Source organism: Pseudopodoces humilis, chromosome 3 (assembly GCF_049639895.1).
Source record: "Pseudopodoces humilis isolate 2021_Gansu_Grassland_sample_001 chromosome 3, ASM4963989v1, whole genome shotgun sequence".
NCBI classification, from domain to species: domain Eukaryota; kingdom Metazoa; phylum Chordata; class Aves; order Passeriformes; family Paridae; genus Pseudopodoces; species Pseudopodoces humilis.
In genome coordinates this window covers 82,617,640-82,638,983 of record NC_142202.1, presented here as the reverse complement: position 1 = coordinate 82,638,983, position 21,344 = coordinate 82,617,640, and positions in this window count along the sequence as shown.

Here is a 21,344-nt window from a genome sequence, read left to right as displayed (position 1 = left end):
AGGATCCACAGGAAGGAAATAAATTTTCAGAGGAGATGAATTATCACCCCAAGAGATAAGGGTCAAGTTCCAATGGGAAATTGGCATGCTGCAGTGTTGGTGGCCAGCTGTTGGTGGCCTGGTGCCAGTCCCAGGTGTAGAGCAGCTTCAGGAGTGGCATTTGCACCACTGGCTCAGGTACATAAGCTTTCCTTGTACTGAATGTAGTGAGCACAGGGAGCTGGGGATGCTGAGGAGGTGGGAGAAAACCACTAAAGTTGCTGGGAAGGCATGCAATTCTTTAGTACACAGGGTGAAGTTTCTCACCTATTTTTCCCTCTTTTTTTTTTTTTTTTATTAACCAATTTCACCTCCATGAGGATACAAGAAGAGTAGACTTCCTGAGTTAGACTTTATGTAACATGAAACAATTTCAAACAGATGATCTTCAGCAATAAAAAAAACTACACTTATGTGTTGCATAGTCTCTGGGTGGCCAGCAGGTACCCATCTATCTGTTCTATCACCCCCCTTCCTCAACTGGCAAAGGAAGAAATTATTACTAGAGCATCATGGCCTGAGGCATCTAAACCCAATACAATCTGCCATGCTAAAACCAAAAGAGGAAAGAGAACGGACAGGTTAAAAAAAAGGGAAAAAAAAAAAAAAAGGAGCAAAATGAAACAAAGAAGCAAAAACCTAAACAAATAAGAAGAGCAAAGAAACAAAAAACTACAAGCAATGCCTCAAATCTGGAGAGGGCAACAACCATTCATTTGACCATCTGCTCTGACTGGTGAAAGGCTAAGGGCCTGGAAGGGATGAGTAGCTGAAGCTCTGCCTTCCAGCATGAACTGTCTTGTGTTTCTTAAATCCACTCCACCAGTTTGCTGTATTCCACTCTGCTGGCGTGGTTGAGGGACGGGAAGGAGGAGGTGAGTCATCAGTGACGTGCATAGAAAGTGTGCAGTGAGGAGCGGCTGTGCCACAGAGTAAATAAATACACTCCTCTGTGCTCCCCACACACCAGAGCCCCAGGTGCTGCCCACAGCATCCCAGCTCACCTCCCCAGCTCTGGATTGCTGCCTTAGACAACTCAGACTGTGACCTATCTCTCGTGTTGGTTTGGAGTTGGGTGATGGCTGAGGGCGCAATCATGGGGGCCAGGAAGGTTGGACATACAGGACTGCTTGGCCAAGCAGACACATCCACTGACAGCACCTGTCTGAAAATGAACAAGCCAGGTTTGGATGGGGCTTTGAGCAACCTGCTCCAGAGGAAGGTGCCCCTGGCCATGGCAGGGAGTTTGGAGCAAGGTGAACTTTAAGACGCTTTCCAACCCAAACTACTCTCTGATCCTACAAGCACTTCTCACTCTGAAGGTGTCCGTATCAATCAGACCCTGAGCTCTGACGCACGGTGGGGAGTGAATGTGCATTTGGAATTTATTTTCACTTCTGTCAGCAACTTCTACATCAGCAGTTTGGCATTAGAAATCAAGATTTAATTGGTGAATAACCTGCCATTCACATTTACAAAATGCACAGGAGGTACTTTTAAATTCTTGCATTCTTGAAACATTTGTTATCTTTTTCACGTATCTTTTAGCCAATCTCTCTCTTATTACTTGAATAAAAGAAGTGGGAGGATGAAAAAGAGAACAGCAAGGGCTCGAGAATCTTGTTATAAAGATACAGAACATCATCTGTAGGTGGTGATATAAAAAATTACAAAAAATGTTCCTCTCTGTTACTGTATATAGATATGCCTGGTCAAAGTCTGCCACTACAAACACCAGGATATAACCACGTTGCTGAACGTCATTATCCTGCTTTCTCTGGTAGCTTCATTGGTAAGTCTGACGTTGAATTCCTTAAGTCTTTCTGAGTGTTTTTGGCTGCCTCAAGAATTAATTTATCAATCATTGGCTTTTGCAATCACATGCTCATTCCAGCTAAAATTGCACTAGAAAGTTGTTGTCTGAGTTACTTTATCTGTACTTTAACTCCTCACTCTTGGAGTCAGTTGGATGTCAATCTGAATTTTGATCTCGTGTTTGCTTTAAATGCAGCCACCTGGATGGTTCTGGTCTTATTCTTTACCCTGGATTTTCAGACCACTGCAAAATTTCCTCATCCTGTTTCTCATTTTGGGGAACTTTTGTACTTTTTTTTTTTTTTTTTCTTCTCTCTGTTTTGGTGACATTCTGTATTCAGAAATAATTTAGCCAGAAGTAAGAACTCAACCCTTCAAACAGCATTTCATCAGGTAAGTATCTGAAAAAAATTACTAAAACATGCTACCAGTGCTGAAATATTCATCTATCAGTTCATATAAAAGGAAGCTTTTTCTGTCACTTTAGGATTATCCAAGAGAAAATAGGACTGTCTGGAAAGATATTTTTGCAATGCAGTATTGATTTTGAGGAAGTTTTTGCAATAGAAATGTCTATGAGATCCAAGGCAGTCTGGTCACTTCTGATGGCAGATTGGAATAGAGATATGAAATGAAAATGTGGTATTGAGCTGAGAAAGCTGTCTTCAGTAGGGTGCCATTTTTGAAATCAAAAAGATAGCATATTGTTCCAATGCAAAACACAAACCCCTTTTCAAACCTTAAGAGCTCATAAAATTGCCAGACTGTTAGTTGCTAATGAGTTACATGTCAAGAGGGACTCGTGGTTATGAAGATTAGATGGTTTTTTAATAATTTTTTCTTAACAGAATGTTCTCTCTGAAGAGGGGAATCCCTGAATGGCAAGAAGCCGTGGTGTCATCTCTGTCACAGTGTTTACAGAAAATGGCTGATGCATCGTCCTTGTTCTCAAGACAATGGCTCTTTGAAGGCAGTAGAAGATTACCCAATCTACTAAAACTATCCTGAAATTCAAGGCTGGCTACGAGCCAGGGCAATCCCCAGTGCTCCCCAGGAAAGCAGATTGTCGGGGCATCAGCACAGGCACTGCTTCTGATTGCTCCCATTTCCGACCCCTGGGATGCCAGGCTGGCTGCTGCTGCTGCCCCTGCAAATGCCAGGCCTGTGCAAAATAGGCACCCTTGGAGGAGGGTGGGGACACAGGATGGGACCACACTCTTCCCTGCAAGTGTCTGGAAAGAGCAGTACCAGTAAGCTGGATTTCTCAGGGATCTCACATTCTCCCTGGTTCCCCCAGCTTTTCCTGTGCCAGGAGCAGGAGCATCATGGCTTTGTTTCAGGTCAACAAGATTCAACCTTCTGTGCTTTCCTGAGAAGCCATTTCCTGAGGTCCAGCTCTGATAAAGACCTAACATCATCATTAGGGACAAAAATAGTGTGGTGGGATGACCTCTGCTAGCATCTAAGGCTCCACCCAGTTGTTTGCTCATGCCCCCAGCAGAAAGGGGGAGAGAATCACAGGCCGAAAGTGTGGAAATCTCACAGGCTGAGATAAAAAGAGCCGGATAAGTGAAGAAAAAGAACAAAAACAAAATCAAGTGATGCAAAGGCAATCTCTTGCCAGCTCTCACCAGCCAGCTGGTGCCCAGCCAGTCTCAGAGCACTTCCCTGGGCTGTAATCCTTAGCACAGTGCTACAGCAGATGGGGCATCTCTTTGGTCAGTTCAGGTCATGTGTCCTGCCTGAATCTCCTCCCAAACTGTGAGATATGGATTAGAACAAGAGCAAAACTGGCTTAAAACTTAAAAGGAATAAAGAAACTTTATTAACAAAATTATAAGAATAAGAATTTTGGTGTTTAAAACAGTCCCAATTCCTGCTAGAGTCTTTTCATCAGCCTTTGTAGAGAAACTGAAGTCTTCTTCTGCTAATCTATGGAGTTTCTCACAAGAAAACTATTTCTGTTATAGCTTTCTATTTTTCTGATGCCAGCTGCCCGGAAACCCTGTCATCAGATTTCACTCCTCCCATTTCACATCACTCTGAGGTGTGTATGGGTCAATGAGTCTAGGGATATCATTTTTAAGGATGAGTTATTCAAAGGCAAAAGTTCTTTTCATCTGTCTCTTTGAGCTTCCCTGGAAAACAGAAGTTTTCTCTTTGCCTCTACAATGGCCCCAAATCTTCAACTATTACTTCTCCCCACTCTGTTCCAGCACCTCACTGTATCACAATTACTCCACTTTTTGCTCAAAATCTACACTTCGAAAACTCCATTCTTCCCAATATACTCTGTCATGAATTAAAGGAGTTTTCTTCAGAACACTATTGTCCATCTCCATAGCTTTAACAGAAAAATATTTCCGTTTATAAAGCATCTCCTTATTCTCTCTTCTCCATCTAAAACTTAACTCTTTTCTTCAATGTCTTTGATGGTTTTATGATGTCTTCTTCATGTTGATTCTCTCTCTCTCTCTCTCTCTCTCTGGGAAAAAGGAGTAATCTGTACGTCTCATCCAGGTAATAAAAGAATTAAAGTCTTGGAAAGCTGCAGATGTCCATGGTGTCAGGTTTCAGTCCAGCAGCAGAAACTACAAACCAAGCCAGGCCGGCTCCGTTTCTCCCCCGCCCTCTGCGGCCTTGTCCGGCCTGGAGGGGGGGAGGAGGCCGAGACAGAGCCTTGTTACCTTGTCAGAAGCTGGAAATCAAAGAGAACAAGAGAGCTTTGGCTTTACAGTTTAAGGTGGTGTTCACAAGTTGATCTCACTTCTGAATGGTTAAAACCGCCTCCAGTTCTCAGAAATGACCGATAATTGGTCAGGAGAAAAGACTCCCATCAGCCACCAGCAGCTTCAACTTCCTTAGCTCCCAAAACTATCTTAAAGGTAAAGTCACCCTACGACACTTGTGCATCCTCAGCCTACAACAGCTAAACCACTGATGTGCTATCACCGCTATCTGGCCACAAATCTTGAAACACATCACCCCAAGGGCTGCTTACTCCAAGGTATTTCCTTCCCAGCACTCTTAGGAGCAGCACTGGGAATTCTCAGGAAGTAGGAAAAAGGTAGTTTAGGATAAAAACTTAAAATAGGGTTAAAATAAAGTTGAAATATGATATGGTTTAGATTCATGTTTCTGTGTGGTTTTTACTGCATATGGTAATACTGAGTCCCTTATATGGTTCAGAATATCACAAAACATTTTAGTAAATATTTTTCCTTTTTAAAGTTGGAATGCATTGAAATATACTTTTGCTAGCAGTTGGGAATTGGACTAGCAAGGACCAAAATTTATAAGCTTAATTTTGTGTTCAAAATATTCATGTTTCTGGGTTTACAAATATTTATTTTGTTTCCTTTATTGATATGGCAGATTTTTTTTGCTATTTCATCTAAGATGAAAATATTCTCACTAATGTCAACCCATTTGCTTTTATTTTGCATGAAGTTGTTTTCAATTTTTTTAATATATTTTTGATCAATATGATAAAACATTTGGAAAACTTTTTTTTCCTCACTCCTGAGATTTTTTTGGTGTGTGTTTTTCTTAGGGTTTACATCTTTCTCCAAAATACTTGAAGATGTACTGTGGACATGCATCATAGTAAATAAATGAATAAGCTCTTTGCATCAGGCACTTAACATCACAATAACCCACTCACTTGTCTCTTGAAAAATTCACCAATAACATCACTGACGTCGTTAATTGTTATTTCCTTTTCCCAGTAAATGTTTAAGAAGGGTGCTGAAAAAAGAATTCTGACTTCTCTTACATAAAGGAAAGGGTTTAAAAAATTCCCAAGCCCCCGAGAGAAAGACATTAGCCCCTGAATTTGAAGCCTGTGTAGGTGGTATTACTCTCAAAGTAAGGCTTTTGTTCTTCAAAATGTGTTTTAACAGGAGCTCTCTTTGGGGACTGTTTTAAGGCAATGAAACCAAGTAAAGACTTGACAGCAGGTTCACTAAGTATGGATGGGCACATCCCAGGGACGAAGGCAATTCTTTCTGTTTAGTCTATCTTTTGAAGCTCTCTCTTCTTCTAATCTTCTGGCAATACTCTAGCTGTCGCCTTTGAGTAAACCCTGCAAAGATTTTTTTTCCCATAGTAGAAATAAAACCTCGTGTTCCTTCAGGGTGGAGAAATGTATGCAGGTAGGCAGCCAGGCAATCTCCCTGGCTGTGCTGTGCCGTGCCTCAATTGAGGGATGCTGCATGCTCAGCGACTGTCAGTACAGCTTCTCCTAGGAGCTTTAAATTGCTCTCTTGAAATCCAGTTGCAGGGGCTTGTTGTCTTCTGTTTGAGTGTGCAAGCTGAAACAAGGCACATAGCAGAAGGCAGAGCTAAGCTCGGTCACTCTTAGCTTCAAATCCTAACAGTTATGTGGGGTAGATTTAGTTGAACAGAAATGCCACTTAAGAGAATTTGTAAAAGTTGTACCCATTTGAAAAATTTGGATCCTTCCAAATACTTAAACGTACCATAAAACTTTGCCTGATTAACCCTCTGCTTTATCTGGGTTCTGAAACCTCATCCCATGTAATTTCATATTTTACCAGGACATTGCTTTGTAGAAATCCCTTGGGGAAAATCCAGCTTCTTATAAGGTCTGTTAGAGTCCTTGGAATTTTTTCCTATGTTTTTAAGGACCTCAGAAGAAAAGATATTTTGCCTCTCTTCCTATATGTAATAAATAGCTATTCTGAGGATGATTAATCTAGTTTGCTAATGAAGTTTCAACTGTCTTACTTTGATAAGCATTAATATACGTTTGTGTTGTTACTAGATATCTAGGAAACTTTTTATTACTTGTCATACAGTCCAATTGAGTCCAATCTACTTTTAGTCATCGTGAACTTAGCTGTGGAAAAAATATACTTTTAAAAATGTGATGGTATGTCAGCCAAGAAACGTGCAGACATTGTACTGAGACATAAGTTTTTCATGCTTTAAAGCAAAGCCAAGATACTACCTATAGCATCTACATTATGGAACAAAGCATCTTTATTTATTATGTAAATTCTTCCTGTTTAAAGTACCTCTTCAGAATGGCTGTTATGGAAAATGCACTAGAAGAAAAAAATGAGCAAAAGGGATCATATTTCTTGTCACAGCACTGGGAGAAGACATGTAAAGGCAAAAGGTGGAAGCTTTATTTTGGACAAAATGCCTGAGAACAGGAACAAATCTGTGTGAACCCTCCCTTTCCTGTTTCTGGCAGTCACTGGCAGCTATGAGACCTAAAAGAGTGCCTCCTCTTTATATTTGATGTAAAGGCCTCAAAAATTACTAGATTCTTGTTAAGTGATGTTTTTTATATGAAAACACAATGTTAATTCGAATTGCAGTTCTAGTGTTGGTGGATTTGCTAAATTGTTTGAAAAAAACTAAACAAAACATAACCATTGGCTACTTTTTATTTTCTGAGAATGGGCTGTATGAGTGAAATACTAGTCTTGATTGTTGCCTTCATCACATAATGAATTATGAACAACTAGCTGGGGGTTTTCATTGCCTTTTTTTTTTTTTTTTCTTTTTTTTTCCTCCCAATAAGTGCCTTCTAAAACCTTCTTAACTAGGGAAGATGAGAATTTAAAATGTAAACAAGAATCTTTCTATATGCTCCCTACTACAGATTTATTTTCTTTTCATTTTTATTCCAATGCTTGTTTGACCACTCTGTTCTTCTACTCTATGATGTTACTCAGTTACCAGTGAGACCTGCAGCATCAATGGAATGGGGTAAACAAAAAAAAACCCAGTTCTGTTCCTATGAAGAAAAAAATTTCATCTGCAAACCATCAGATCTCTGAAGACTGTATAAATATATACAAGCTACTCTGAAGTGGTGCTTTTGCATGTACAGTACAATTACCACACCAGCTTGTTACATTTCATTTACTATTACTAGGATTCAATATTTAGTCTGTGGCAGTACTTAGTCTGCAGAGCCATTCTGCAGGGCATTCACAGGGCAGAACAACACTGCAAAAAATTTGAAACAAGTAAGGGAAAAATAATCAGTTGTCTTATAAATGCAGATGACATATAGCAAATGGAAGTCTGGAATAATATTAATTTTCTTAGGAATTAGACCAATATTCCATGTCGTAAACACGGATTTCACCTCAGCAATTCTATTTGCCAGAACCATTTGGTATGACTTGAGAGCAATTTGCTGTACAAATGAATGCTTTATCATATTCTTTTTCACATACCTGTAGGACTTAACATACCTCTTTTAAAATGTCCCTTGCTGTGTCTTCTTTTATAGGTCTCTGGTCAGGTTTGCCAGCTTACGTGGCTGTCAGTACTTATGTGCTGTAAGCATAGCTGTGTCCCACTGCTTCTGAAAAGTAAACTTGGGTTTGGCATGACCCCAGGTTTATAGTCATATCTAACCAGCAGCCTTATCAGCCTCCAGTCTGCTGGAACATGGGTGCTGCTGATACTCCTTTTTAAAATCAAAATCTTCTGTAGTTTGTTCAAGTTAGCATCCTGAGCTTCATGTGGGTTTTCCTTTAATTTTATAATTAATATATGGACAAGCACTTGCATATTTCAAGCAACATTGTACTATGTTGATATTTTTGTCCTTAACAATTAGGTTTATTTCCCTATATATTCTTGTGCAAATGTTCATATTGTAATCATGAAAATTACAACCCTGTAACTACTGCTTCCCCATCAGCCACTCAGTGTTAGATACTGACTTACTGAAGGCTCACAAAGTGACTTTTTGAAATTTTTTGCAATTCAGCAAAGCTCTAGTGGTTTGCAAAAATTATGATAAAATAAATTATGATAAAATAAAAAATTATCTGAACAAGGGGTAATAGTTTTAAACAGAAAACCAGAGAAAGTAAACTTAGATTAGATATTAGGAAGAAATTCTTTACTGTGGGGGTGGTGAGGCACTGGAACAGGTTGCCCTGTGAAGCTGTGGGTACCCCATTCCTGGAAGTGTTCAAGACCAGGTTGGATGGGGCTTGGAGCAGAAGGGTGTCCCTAACAATGGCAGAGGAACTGGAACCAGATAATCCTTAAGGTCCCTTCCTTAATTATAAAATGTAAACAATTTTATAAATCTATTATTTATTTTTTTATAAAAGAGTTGGAGAAAAATAAAGAGAAAAGTTGCTCTTAGGTGTGTAAGAATTTCAATGTTAGGGGGGTGGGTTTTTTTTTTTTTTTAATTGGAATGGAAGAATATTTTTTAAGGTCTCCATTTTTAACTAGAGAATGATGTAAGTTTAATATCTATTTGAAATGGAAAATGTGATTTCTTTTAAAATATACCAAGATCCTTTCTATGTGGTTCATAGATTTCTAACTATTATCATTATTACTATTCATGGAATAAAGGTATAATTCATGGAGTAATATTTTTGGAAATATTATTCACAGAATAGGAACAACTGGTGTGCAATTGTTTTTGTTCATTCAAGGAAAAGTGCCTTTCTGATTCGATCCCAAACTATGTCACATATTTGCGTAATGGTGCACTACATGGCCACATTAGAGACTTGCTGAAAATAACCAGAAGGCAGTGTCTTACTTGTTCTAGCATTTGGTTCATTAGCAGGCTTATCGTTTTAAGGCTAAGCTAGAAAGATACATGCAAATATTCACTATTCTTAATTCACTTGCCAAACTGTCCTTTTCCCATCTTGCTTAAAATCTGGCAAAGCTGTGCAGAAAGAAAACAGGGGGACTTGACAGCAGGCTGGTCATGAGTCAGCAAAGTGTCCTTGCAGCAAAAGCCAAGAGCACCGTGGGCTGCATGAGGAGGGAAGCCTTGCCATCAGGTGGAGGAAGGGGACCTTTCCCCTCCACTCTGCACAGGTCAAACACATGCTGAGTCCAGTTCTGGGCTCTCCAGTAAGAGAGAGACATGGATAGTGGAGCAAGTCAGTGAAGGGCTGGTAAAATCATGGAGGGTTTGGAGCAGGAGGAGGCTGGGACCAGTGTAGCTGTTTGACACCGTGACTCTCAGTTAAGAGAGGATCAATCTGTTTGGGCACAACACTGGGATATGCCCTCACATTGATGCTTTTGTCTACACCTCTTGTGTCTTTTATTTCCACCCTTCTGATGTGGATACTAAATGCAAAAAGGAAGCAGGGAACAGAGCCTGTGTGAAACTAAGTCACACAGGCTTCTCACTCTGGCCTGAGAAAGCAGGAGAAAGAATCCAAACAGCCCTTGGTAAAGAATAACAATGTGCAGGTGTTGTTTAGTCGAGGGGTGGTATTCCCCTGATGGTGATGTGATGCTTTAATGACCAATGAGAGTTTCACCTCTGGGACCTTCTCGAACATGTGCATAAAAGAAGGTTAAAAATAATGAACTTTGCTCTCTTGGACAATGCAACTAAGAGAGTCATTTCATACTGCCTCACCATTCCTAATATAGTGCAACACTTCTGATATTTCCACAAATAAGATCATATTCACTGAAGATATAGAGACTAATTGAGTGTGGATAAAAGTATTTTTACAGGGATTCTCCATGTTCTTTCTTGGGTATTGCATCTGAAGAACAGATGATCTCTGATTCACTTCTTTGGGATTAGAAACTGACTTCTTCCAGCAAGGAAAAGCTTTTTCTTCACATAGAATATACTATACATTGTGTCTCTACCCTCATAAATTCCCAGATATTCTTTGTACTTTTTTATTTTTATACTTACCACGTATAAACTCCTTTTGACTTCAGTTTAAGATCATCAGTGCTGGTCCTGATGCCCAATTATGAAGGCTAGATGTGTCACATTTTTGTCTGGACCACTTTTTGGGCCCTTCCAGAACTACAATGTATAATGTGACTTTCTGACTTGGGAAGGGAGTTTTTATTTTTTTATTTTATTTTATTTTATTTTATTTTATTTTATTTTATTTTATTTTATTTTATTTTATTTTATTTTATTTTATTTTATTTTACTTTATTTTATTTTATTTTACTTTATTTTATTTTATTTTATTCATCACTGAGGTGATACTGGGATTTTGCTGCAGGCCTTAGGAGGAGATTTGGTTAATGTCATATGTCCAGGTCATGGCTGAAGACGTGGATGGATGTTTGGTGGTGATAAACTTTCTGAAGCTATGCTGCAGGATTGTGTAGGGTAGACAGTAAGACAAGAGGCAATGGGCACAAGCTTATACAGAGGAACTTCCACCTAAACATGAGGAAGAACTTCTTTACTGTGAAGGTGACTGAGCACTGGAACATGTTGCCCAGAGAAATTGTGGCGTTTCCTTCTCTGGAGCTATTCAAAAGCTATCTTGATACAATCCTGAGTAAGGTTCTCTAGGGAACCCTTAATTAAGCAGAAAGATTGGACCACATAACCTTACCCATGGCATTTGGTGAAACCCACTGCAGCTCCTGATGCCAACTGGAAATAGTTCCTGATCCTTTGTGTCCCCCAAACTTTGCCTAGCGCTGCCCAGAGATTGCTAGCTGGCTTGGACAAAAACTGATATAATGTAGATCAAACCCTCTGGAAATCAGTCTTGTTTTTATTGTCAGCATAGATGTTATCTCAACTAATGAGTATCAGGAAAGAGATTTTTTTAAAGCAAATCTTTCAACATTCTTCTGCATTAAAAGGGACTACAGACTTTTCCCACTGCATCCTAAAGGCACTGCAAGTTTGGGAATGAGTTGTAGCTCTTGTGAGCTTCAGATTAATTTCATATTCAAGCTGTAAACAGAAACAGTCTCAGGCTGCTTTTTAGCTGCACTCCAGTGGTGCAAGTAGAACATGGATGTTGACTGTTGTTACAATTAAAATTGGGTTTTCGTCATTTATCAAGATGTGTTCCATAATGGAGTATACATAAGAATGTAGAGATATCATTCATAGAAAATTAGTTAAATCTGAATAAAAGTTTCAAAATGAAAAAAAACCAAAACAAATCTTAGCTCAAAATTAGTGACTGGAGCTATTTGTAATTTGAAGGGTACTGACAGTATTCATTCCAGCTGAATTTGATTTTCCTCTAAAATTGCTCCACTGAGTTTATAGATTGACTTTCTACCAAAACCTGAAACCGTGTCCACACATCTTACTTTATAGATTTTCCTTTCAAATTGTTGTTTCTGGGCAGATTTAGTTGTTGAGTGTCTGATGGACAAGTTTTGCTTCTGGTGCTTTTGTTTGTTTATTTTTAATTTCTTTTTTAACATTTTGAAATATCATGAGACAGACATTGTTAAAAAAAGAAATTAGGTATCAGACAAGAGTGATTTAAACAAAAAGGGAAAGAAAAAGAAGGACTTGTCTAGTACACCTAACTAAACTAAATTGTTTTATCATGTTGATTAGCAGCTTTGGAATTCAGATGAAAGAAATTAAGAAATCTCATGGTTTATATTTACAATGACAGCTTTATTTTGAAACATAAAGGACCAAATTTGCAGTCTTAGTCATGCCTTCAAAATGAGTTTATCACTTGTTCCGTATTTTGATTTGATCACATTCTTATATTTTGTATTCCTGGGCTTGAAACTCTGCTCTTGGAACAGTAGTTCAGCCTGTGCCTGCCTACCAATAAATAGATCCTTGAACTGGACACCAGGGAGGTGTAACTGTGATCACCTCATTACCCCGTGTAAGTATTAACTTCTTTTCTTGCAAAGAGGCTTTCTCCCTCTGTAGTTTCAGTAAGATTGGAGCAGAAAGCTCAGACTACTGAGTCTCAGCATGGCTGTCCAAATACTGGACTTGAAGATATTTCTCTTCTGCTTAGAGCTCTGTCAAGCAGTCAAAACACCTACAGCAAAATCACATCCCAGACTTCTGTTGTTGTTCTGGGGTTGAGTTCAGATAAGAGTAAGGGAATAACAGACAAGAAAAGGTGATAAGAATTCTACAGGCTTTAATTTCCTTTCAACTTTTTTTTTCTCGTCCAAACTGTTGCTAAATTTAAAATTCATTAAAATCCAACCTAGAGCAAGGGACTCATAGGTCTGCTTACATTGTATTGCTTGGGTCTTCAAAACTGATCTGGAACAAGCACTCTAATAAAGAAGCATAATTTATACTGTCAGGGGAAGAATCAAGAATACAGGTCCAACCCTTGTGAAGCTCTTGTGAAAAAAAATGGATGCCAGACTTCTAGAATTCTTTCAAAATATTCAGGAGGGTATTTATTTTAGAAAGAGATAGGGAGGAAGTCAGGGAGACATTTCAGACTCTGTTGGTTACTGCTCTCCCCCAGAGACCAGCTTTGTGACTGTGTTTAAGTTGCTGGGTTATAGTCAGACTGGCAGAGAATGCCTAACTTGTCAAAATCCTGACTGTCTGGCTCTTCAAGATCTATGCAGCTCTAGTTGCAGTGTTTAGGAAAGGTGAATTCAAACCAAGGTAGGTATAGAGGCAGGCTATTATGATACTTGTCTAAATAGGAAGTCTAAGAAAAAATAGTAGAAGAGCTTGAATTATTCAACCAAAGAAAAGAAAAACTGAACAGATATGCTTATCATCTGTCGACATACTGAGGAGGGCAGATAAACACCAGGAAAGGAAAAGAGCTACTTAAGGACACTTTTGCCACAAGTACATATATATGTTTAAATGAGCCATGAATAGATTTAAGTGGGAAGTTCAATTGACATTCCTAATTAACAGAGTATTGTAATACAAAAAAAAAACCCTTTCACTCTGAGAAGCTGGGAAAAAAATAAAGCATTTTAGAGTGGAGTTTGATCAGTTTATGAAAGGGATTATGCAATGTAGTTGCCTGCAAATCCGTCTTTAGGCACTGGCAGCAGGAGGCAGTTACTTAGCTTATCAGATTTATTTACAGGGGTTAGGGAGAAGAAATATTTGGCTCCAGACCTAAGCCCTTAATGCACACTGTCTTGGCGTTTGGCTTTTTATACCCTTAAATACTACAAGCTTCCTGACAAGCTGAAGCAACAAGCAAGTGCCTTAAATACCTATCACTAGTTTTGCTCTCAGAGGTGTCTGGCAAGGCTTCCAGGGTGGGCCAGTATCACATCACAGCATCTCTAACATACACCCCAGGCTTCTCTTCCCTCACCCCCGTGATTTCAACACGCAACTCAAAAATGTATGCACAGTCTTGCAGAACTCGGAGGGGTCTTTTGAGATCAATGGCCACCTAAGTCTGCCTAAAAGTAGCTGTGTGCATGTGTGCATGCATCTCTCCTTCAGCCTCCCTCTGTGTTGTCTCTGTGTTGATGAGTGACAACTCTTCACTTCTCCAGAAAAACAGAATTATCAGCCTGAGTGACACAATCATGGGATCCAGAGAGGGCCAACTTGAGCTGTAGCTGCCAGTGTGCACGCCCACAAGTGACAGTCTCCTTGTGGAACAAGATCATATTAATATGGCAAATTAGATTGCTGCCAAAGATTGAAGATATTCCTGTCCCCATTCCAGATCATGTTTGTTTTCCACGACTTCAATCCAGTCTTATGCTAGGTAGTAACTCAGGCATCACCTCAAGGAGTGTGCCACTATCATGTCTTGATAGCACAGGATCTTTTTCAAGTAATTGATCTTTAAATAGTTTGGAAAAAAAAATTTCCCTGTGAATTTCTTTTCTCCTGTAGAATGAATTTAAACCTATTTTGTATTATTTTATTTTTTAAGCGAATTCCCTAATAATAATGAAGTATTTCAATATGAAGGGCCCTGAGGGGAAGCTGAGTGAGGTCACTTGGTCTGTTCAGCCTGGAGGAGGCTGAGGGGAGACCTCACTGCAGTTACAGCTTCCTCATGAGGGGAAAAGGAGGGGCAGGCACTGAGCTCTTCTCTCTGGTGGACCCAAGGGAATGGCCTGAAGTTGTGTCAGGGGGGTTTTAGGTTGGATAACAGGAAAAGTTTCCTCACCCAGAGGGTGATTTGGCACTGAACAGGCTCCTCAGGGAAGTGATCTCAGCACCAGCCTGACAGAGTTCAAGTGTTTGGACAATGCTGTCAGGCACAGGCTGTGACTCTTGGGGATGGTGCTGTGCAGGGCCAGGAGCTGGACTCAATGATCTGTGTGAGTCCTGTCCAACACAGAATATTGTCCTATCCAACATTCTGTGATTCTGTAATATGGTAATATTTGAAATGTCAGTAGAATAGTAAAGAGTGTAGTAGTAATAGAATAAAAAGTAGTGAAGAGTGCTTATTTTGTTAGAAAAACTTTCTCCTTGGTCATTAGCTCTTGGTCACATGCTGTCAGTTTATACTGACCTGGCTGTTGGGCAGCTGCACAGTGAGCCAGGCTGGGGTCTGAGCAGGGTTAGAAAGAACGTGGGAAAATGTGAATGCATTTGCTGAACTGTTTCACTGTGTGGCTGCACAAAACTGGTGTAGGAACAAGTGAAGGAAGGAATAATAGGTGCTTAAACAAGGAAGCATGAATACAGCTTGAGGTGTAACTGAACTGTTTGGTATAAAAATTTTCTTGGGGCTGAGAGAGAACAGAAGACAGTCCACAGAAAAACCCTTATTTATGGGGGAAAGGGTGTGATAGAGGCTAGTTAAGTTGGCAGCAAATGAAGCAAAAGAGTACTGTAAAGGGTGAGTAAAGAAGATGCTAATGAAAGATTAAATTATTGACAGAAAACAGGATATATCAACACACACAATATTTATGACACAGGTAAATTATTATCCATCTAGAAAATAGAATGAAAAAGTAGCAACTGGGAGATGCCTTGAGGATTCCAGATACAGCTACTGTGAGTAGAAACTGGGTAGTATCTCTTGGATAATTGGCCTCAATGCATTTCACAGAGAAGTACATTTACTGTTAATCATATAATGAATGTCTCTGGCATACAATTTTATCTATATCTTCATCTGCCTGGGAATTATTTACAAAGTACAGGCTGGTATTTCATGCAGAAACTGAAGATGACAGGAGTTTTCAGTAGCAGGCTTGGCATGAGCGAGATACAACATTTCTTTAAAACACTTATTCAAGGAGCCAGGGAAAAGTTATCAGATTCACTGTCCCTTAAAAATAACATTTCTGTGAATAGTAATCAAAGTCATCCTTTATAAAACAGTCACTTCTTTTGGGTAAACAGTTCTGTGAGACTAACTGCATGTAATTCACCCATAGATACATAATTATAACTACACATCCCACAATGACTTCATGTGTGGTAAATGTCATGCAGGAAATGAAAAAAGAAATAGAATTATATTAGAAATGAAGTGTAACTACAGTGTCTTAAAATCACTTTCTCAAATAATGACCCTCTGGTCTGTACATTACAGGAGTTTGACAGTCCAGGTTAAAACTTGGAAAATTATTTCTACGCCTCTGTTTTATGTAAATTACATCCTCTTCTGGGCTCAGTAGTTTTGGCACATTTTATCACCCTGAGTAGGTTGGAGTTTGCTAGTTTTCCCTGTTTAAACTAAGGCTGGAGGCTTTTATGAGTACTCCAGTAGTACATTAGACTTTTTTTTTTTTTCTTGGTTATTTTAAAATGGCTTTTTATAACAAAGATAGTAGTGAAATAGGTCTCTCTAACTGTGCAAGGACTCCTCAGGACTAGAATATCTGTTCAAATCAAATCTGGTACATTCTCAAAAACAAAGAAGCAGCATGAAGCAGCACCCTATCTAAGCACCTAGCTGTTTAGAGTATTTAGAGGCATTAACCTGCTGGTGCACTGGATTTTAACTCATACCACACATTTTGGCTTTGAACTGTGGAGAATGCTTTAAATCTTAAGGTAATCATCACTTCAAACAAAACACATTGAGCTAGGTAGCCAGATACTAAAGGGTAGCCCATTTAGAAATAGTCTTAGGCTTGTGGGGTTACATTTTTGGGAGTGAATTTTAGCCTAGGGATAATAAAGAAAGCCTAAGTTAGAGAAAACTAACTAAGCCTAAGTTAAAGAAAACACAAGTTAGGAGTTTAAAGGACTTTACACTTTTAAAGTGTTACATTATTAATTTGCAAGTCCTTCTTAACCAATCTTCCCAGAGAGAAGCTGGTTTGGAGCTGTACTGCAGCAGATGCTGCAGAGTTAAGAGCTCTTAATAAAGATGTAGTAGCGTGAGGGATATGCTGTACCAAGAATGGAACACAGTTTACATACCCTTCCACTAAATCCTGGTAGGGATGAACTTTGACAGCTTTGTAGAAGTGCAAGAACTACCTGAAAATGTGGCAACATCTCCAGTAGTAAATAAAGCAGGCCAAGGGCTGGTCTCTGTCCAGGGGCCACCTGGCACAGCATATCCACTGGAGTGGGTTCTCTTACATCCCAAAATAAAGAGGCAATATCCATACCACCTCCAGAATGTGGTCATCTGCCCACTGTAAACCTAAGATACCACATAGGAGAAATTCCACTTGGCTTAAGGCAAAGTCATGGAGCATTACAGCAAATTAATGGTGTGAAAAACTACACATCAACACACTAACAGATCCCCTGGCCCTGATGCTTTATTAGTACAGACTTAACCAAAGACTACAGTGCAGCAGATGCCTAGAAACAGTAGAATTAGACAGCAAAGAGGGCATCTGAGGCAGTAGATATATTTAGGTTTGGGTTGGATAATCCATTTCCTCACTGAGCTTCATAAGAGTTAGGCATAGGTCTAAGATTTGAAAAAAACCCAGGGGTCAAATCTAAAATGGTTTTCAAGAAACCTTAGAGAAGTAAGTAAGCTCCAAGTGTCCAAGGACATATTTTCCTTTTTAATGGGAAAGATTGATTTTGTCAATTGTTAATGACATTTAAAGTGAGAGATGACTGCTGCATTTTCTGTCTTGGCTCCTACTGTATATCTGCTGAGATATATGGTACATAACTGGCAAATAACTTCTAAAAGCAAGGTGATAAACAAATATATGTGAATCACCAACCCACAAGCAATCTATCAACAGGATAGTGATGTGCTGGATCATTTTTCAAGTCCTACTGTATTTTACAAGCATCAAATGATCATGACAGCTTAAGGGTAAAAAGAGATTTAGCCAAGGCTGTGGCCAATTTCAAATGTGTCTTTTCCTTCAAAGGTTGTCTTTTCAATTTTCATTTTACATCTTTATTATAATATTACTGTGCATTAATATAAATTATTATAGTCTGTGGAAAGACCTTTCTATAAATGGAATCTTGAAATCTATTCTCCAACAAATATTTATGTAGTTTAGTGGAAGTGAGTTAGAGGTTTGATGGTTTCATATGATGTTCCTAAAGAATTTGATTGGACTTTGGACCAGGTTATGAATATTCTGCATGGAATACTTAAGAAGAAATCTAAGAAATGTTAAACAATTTATTTTTACAGCAGCCAATATTAGTTTGTATTTACAGTTCTACAGATCCTACTGAACTGCATTACAAAGTTGTTACAAGGGCAGAGTTCAATGGCAGACATTTTGGGAAAGGCAAAAGCACTGTGTGGTCACAGAATAAGAAATAAATCTCTGGTGTCTTTTATTAAAAAAATAGGGAGAGATCAGAACACTTAAAGATTTTGTGTATTTACCTACAATTTTATATGTTTAAAACTTTGCTGGTCAAAACTAAATCTGAAAGTAGCAAGAACGTCTGTAACAGACCAAATGTCAAACTTGTCGTGATGGTGAAGTGGGTGCTTGTGCCTTATGTCAGAATGAAATCCAGACTGCTGTGTTTGGCTACCCAAAGAAAAGTCGTGTCTGAAAGATGGTCATTCAGACTTCTTTGCACTGCCCCAAAGATAAATTCTATTGCTTTCACTAAATTACTGACTTATAAGAAAAGATCAGATGTCTTCTAGTGCTGAATACCTTAATGGTTCTATCATAAATCTACTAAAAATCAAGATCATCAATGAATTTCATATAGCTTCCAAAAAAGATCCTGTTTTATTATCTGGGTCAATTCCAAATGGGATTGATGGGTAGAAATAAATATCCCAGTATATTCACCTCCTCATGATCATGTGCTGAGTTGTTTATCGAACAAGCTTCTTTGTATTGCTGCACTTCAGCTATTGAGAAGGACAACACTACTCAAATTGGCATAGCATCTGTTGGGTTGTGCAAAACCCTACATACTTTTATTTTTATCAGAGAGCTGCCAGCAAAATGTTGATTTTATTTGCATAGAAAAACCTGACAAGTGTGGTTTCAGGAAGTGGTCATGTTTTTAGTGTTGATTTGTATCCTTCTGCTTGTGTGAACTGTGTGACTGTGAACAGATTACTGAAGACATCTAAATTAAAAAATACTTATTCTATATATATACATATATGTATACACATATCACAAAAAACATAAAGGCTGTGGTCAGGTCTTCTAGGATAAAACACTATGTTCTGTTTTGCCTAATTGGAAGCTGGCACATTTTTGGTACCTTTTCTACAGAACCTTCCAGCAACACTGCAGAATCATCCAAAGAGTGAGAGTGAGGTCACCTCTGCAAGTAGAGGGCAAATTCCTGGGAGATATTTTAGCAGCACATACCTGTTTGGTATGTTATTATGTTTGCCCTGCTCACCGGCTGTCCAGCACATAAAAGAGTGCAAGGTAAGCGACGCATTTTAACTTACAAATTGGACTGAGCAGCTACAGCACATTCTGAAATTTGACTTCACCACAAACCTTTTATAATTAACAAATGTACTTCAAATGTCTTCAGTGTGGAAAGAAACACTTTCTTTCTAGAATATTTGATTTCTTTCTGCTTACTGTACTTTTAATATAATTGGTAGTACCTAGTGAATGAAATGAGACTGTTTCAGCAATATTTTTTTCAAATTTATCTCCAAAATAAATAATTCAATCTTGTATGCTAAGTTTGGTTTATTTCCAATAGAAAGTTTGGAAAGATACAGTAAGATTTGTAAGTAGAAATTTCCAGCTATAAAAAATTACTAATTTATAAAATGCTACCCTTACATTTTGCCAGGTATAACTATAGAATTGTTATCAACATGACACAATTACAGACTTTTTAAAAATTCATTAAGATCAATACTATCAAAGAATGCAGAACATATATTTGTTTTCCAAAGCACTAAAGAATTTGAAAAACTATCACTGGAAGGCAGAATGCAAGCTTTGCTTCATACATATCTTTATTTCCTTATGAATGAAAGCAATTCCCAAATTTACTTTTAAGAGAAAGTTATTGGTAACAGTTTCTCATGTACATTATTCAAAATAGTGTTATTCCTAACATGGAAGCAAGCTCATTATTTGGAAACATGTACAACATGCATTTCATGTGTTACAAGGACTGGTGACATTCCAGTATTCCAGATAGGAAGGTGATACCTTTCTCATCTGTTATAGACAGAGCTTTACAGATGGTTTCCTCTCCAAAAACTGTTGAAGGGCCATGAAATCCCTCAGTCACCCTGCGTCACTTGTTTGTCAGGCCAGTAATGTCCATTTTCCTGTGCTAAGGATGATCATGTGACACAGGAATGCTCCAAGTGTTAATCTGCTAGTCTGATTTGCTCAGTCTCTATTTATTTTCAGTCTTGATGTGGTTTTACCCTATTGAATCTCCTCACACTCTTCATGTCACAGGAATGACTCTCAAATCACACCAGATTATGCCAGTAAAAAAAAAAATTAAAAAAAAATTTAGCTGGCTTCTTCTCAAAGTGAACGTGCTGTGAACCTAGGATTAATCCAGAATAAAGCTCTTTTCATTTACAAGAAAGGCCTCCTTATTAATGTGTCTTTTTCATATATGAACATATGTGAGACATCTAACAGTCAGTGCTGTAGTTAATTTTTCTATCAATTTCTTAATCCTGCTTCTTTTCCATTATTATTCCTATACTACTTGCAAACTGCTAACCTGTAAATATTGTTATCATCTCTTTAATCTTTCTTGTACAATATTAATACTACTTGAGTCATTGAGATTTATCTGATGTTCTAGGATTCATTATAAATTAACATCAGAGATCTTTTCAGATTACTGGATGGTCCAACATTTTCAGGGATTTTGGGCTAGTTCTTTAATGTTCATTTTCAGAAGATGTTTCTCACTGATCTTGACAGAAAATACTCTATCAATTCTCAGATGGAGAAGAATTTAATACAGGGGTTTGGGTCACCACTAAAAATATGAACAACAGGCATCAAAAGTAGTCATAAGGATTGAATCTGTCTGTGGATCTGATTGTAGCAGGTTCTGCTTTGGACGCAGCAGATTGGCTTCCATCAGCTTCTTGGACTGAATGGGTGGATACTGTACAGGAGCCTGAGTGGTGATTTCTTCTGCAAGTGTTCAACAAAAGAGAGTGCCACCAGACATTCTTTCTCTTCTGCATGTCTCTTAGAGCCAGATGTCTGCTGTTTTCTAGGAGTCTCAGTCTGTTTTCTGTAGTCAGGTTCATTTTTCTGTCCCTGGAATGTCTGAACAGCACTTGCACAGAGAAGAAGCAAGAGGAAGTAGCAGTATAAATACATTTCAAAGTTATGACTTAATAGACCTAATAAAGACCTGATGGGATGCTTCATATAGAAGGAACATTAATATA